The sequence below is a fragment of the Ischnura elegans genome, chromosome 5 (genome assembly GCF_921293095.1).
Source record: "Ischnura elegans chromosome 5, ioIscEleg1.1, whole genome shotgun sequence".
NCBI lineage: Eukaryota > Metazoa > Arthropoda > Insecta > Odonata > Coenagrionidae > Ischnura > Ischnura elegans.
In genome coordinates, this window is record NC_060250.1 from 32462080 (window position 1) to 32465582 (window position 3503).

Consider the following 3503-nt stretch of genomic DNA (forward strand, 5'->3'; position numbering starts at 1 on the left):
TGTTGCTAAGTTACGAATATATCAAACACATCGAACAGCGAGCGAATCCATGGGACAAGCCATAAATATTGAACAAACGCAGCCTCGAACGCCACAAATATATTAACGCATCTGGATAGATATTAATGATCGACCTTCTAATCGACGATCAAGACAAAAAAATCGTAAAAACTAGAGAAAAAAGCTAATTAGAGCGACTCAATTCTGGGAAGCATGAAAAAATTGATTTTGTCTTTATATGCGGGTATTTTCGATTGCATACAAATAAACAGTATTTAAAAACAGAATTGTCACGATTATTTCGCCAATAGTCCTAGCCCTAGATGATTATACTTATTTACGCGAAGAACGTATTACTAAGGACACTTTAAAAATTTATAAAAAGTTATCATTCTAATAACTCTTGGCTACCGATTGATAAAAACCAGCTCAAACATTTTATCGCGCAACACCTAATTTATATTAGAGATGATATAAAACACAAAAATATATATTATAGAAAAGAGGAGACACTGCGAAGCACTGCCATGGACAGCACAGGCAAATTTCATGGCACCAATTTCCTAACCCTAAACCTTCCCTCCTTCCCTCCATTCCTCATGGCATGTAAAAGCTTGCGCATAAAAATTAAGCATTGTGAAATTTACCTTTGGTATTACTTAATTTCATGTAACGTTTCTAAACTAACCGAGATATGGAATAGCTCAACTGCAAATTCAGACGCAGAGTCCTGACTGTTTTTAAATTTCAAACCGGCAGTCACATCGTTAGTTAAATGTATGCTACCAATCTATCTATTCAACTCTGCCCTCTTCGTGCCTCTAATTATTTTTCTCTCAGTTCCCTTATGTCAACTCTTCCTTATCGGTTAGCCCCCCGACTTATCTCCCACACACCTATTAGGAGTGTCCATTAATTGCGTGAGGTGATTTTGGCGATTTTTAGATCCTCCCTCCCCCTTAGTAAGATATAGTTAGATTTGGCTCGACCCCCTTCCTCACGTGAGGCTGTTCAAAATGCGCATTTTCATAGTAAATACATTAAACTATGTTTCATCGCGTTTGATTCATTAAAAAACAATTTGTTTAATTTTAATCAAATAATTTGAATCCATGTCACTATAGAATGTCATAAATGTCGATCTACCTTTTCGCTGGCCGGTAGCTAAACAGTTGAAGAGCTACTGTGCTACTTTTTTGGCGTTCGCATAACTGCAATAAATATTATTGTTTAGAATGAAGTCATATTTTAGTAGAACCAAATTTGTTTGCTCAATTCAACCCAGTTTCCTCGCAATTTTACACTGTTTCTTGCGGAAAAAATTACGTGATACTTGCAGGACCCTCCCTCTCCCCCAGGTGAGATTGAGTGAGATTCGGCTTGACCCCCTCTTCCCTTAATCGCCTCACGTAATTAATGGATGCCCCCTTACCAGTTTACCCTCATTGGCATTCTATACATTTATTTCAAAACCACACAACACTAAGTTATAGCCTGCATCTACACTGGAATTCTTCGCGACCTATTTCACAAACTTTTCTTGACGAGCGCGAAATGGAAAATAATATCAACGAAGTACCTTATTTTGCAAAATTAATCTCTCTAACTCTCTGTATCTTTCCAACCTTCCATTCAAATAACAGAATACATATCTTCGTTCATTACAACGGAGAACAAAAGGAGCAGAGTCAGCCCTAGGGACGGCTCGCTAGTTAGCACTATCTCTACTAGCCAGATCATTACTTGCAGAACAAAATTACTAATTTATTCCCCCCAACCCGTGAAGAAGGCTTCACAATCTTAATAGTGAAATGTTGACACATTTTGACCGCCATCATGATGGTGACAATGGGTTATTGACGGGATCTAGTCTAGAAGCTACACAAAATTTGTCCCAATATATAAGCTTAAAATAAATACAAGCGCAAGGCACCAATTGGAAAAGCTTCTTGAAAGAGCGCACAAAAGGAGAAAAGTAGGCATCACTCAAACGATTTCGAATACAGGTATATTAAGTATCAAATATTACGTTCATTTTTCCAAAAAGCAACGCGCATATGCCAACGTTATTACATGAGTCATCTTGAATTTTACTCAGGGGAGTGAGAAGGATGGTAGTATTCAAATTAATACTACATATAACTAGGCGGGCTTTAAACTACCGCCCAGATGCACTTCCTCGTTTGAGTTTCACAACCCAGCAGTTGCAACGGGTAAGATAAATATAAAGTAATTATGAGAGTTACTTAATGTGGTTTACTTTCGTTCAAGTCGCAAGACAGCTCGCCGTAAAGTTGCGGGATGGCTGTTCTTACCAGGGGCGCAGCTAGGAATTAGGGCTGGGGGGGTTTAGGTGCAACTAATACCGGGATGTGTGGGGGTACGGAATACCACCAGGATAAGCGGTAGGTGCGAGATTAATAAATTGCGGAATTTTAAGAAAAATGGTTCAAAATGGTGAGTTTTACGGCCTTCTGAGGGATATTTTATTAATCCTTACACGATTCTGTTAGTAATATCAATCAAATTAAGTAAAATGGATACAACATAAAATTTCTCTGATCTCTGGGGGGGGGGGGGGTTATCCCCCAAACCCCCCCCCTCGCTGCGCCACTGGTTCTTACCAACCGAATTTGTATTACAACCCCAGAGAGCAACTAGAAACCATATCGAGGGGCCTGTATCTTAGCGATGACCTTAAAGCAATATCCTTCTTCATCGAAGTATGATCCCGAGTGGGAAGGATCTCAATAATGCATAAGGCTCTTAAGGATTCAAGGACACGCGGATGAGCAGAGGCGAGAAGCACCATTCATATCCGATGGAACTTGCCGTAACTCAAGGGAAAAACCTGATGAAATTCATGGCCAATGTCGAAGGCAAGGAAAAATTTTGGTTCTTAAAATAAATTGTGGAGGTAAATTAATGACGTATGACCAATGATATATTAGATTAACACGCAAAATTCAATTTATATTTTAATCCGATTGTAATTGTAATCCGACGCAAGTATGATTAAGACATTTCTTAACTAGATAAGATCCAGGTATCATCGCCGAACATTATTTCCATAGTAATTTGCAGCCCAGAAACCAGACCCTTGACAGGTGAGTGGACACAAGACATGCATGCAGTCGAGGCGTGACGAATTCGTTATTTTTCCCGTCTCCCGAACAGAATTACAGGGAATTTACAGCGTAAAAAAAATCGGAAAGGATCAATAACAAATTTAACTACTCTTTTCGTATCAAGGGACTTTATTGCAGTATATTATAGAGCGAACTTCGAGATGGGTTTTCACTCTGAGAAAATGACTTGGTGGTGCTGCTGGCTAACACACCTGACCGGCAATCAGGAGATCCGGGTTCGAATCCCGTCTAAGTCAAATATTATCATGGCAAACTTTATCCATTGGTGTATTTAACTTTGCACCCGTGCGCGTGACTGCGTACAAAGTCGCTTGTTCCTGTAGTGCTTTGAAATGCGTAGCAAGGTTTTCGGGC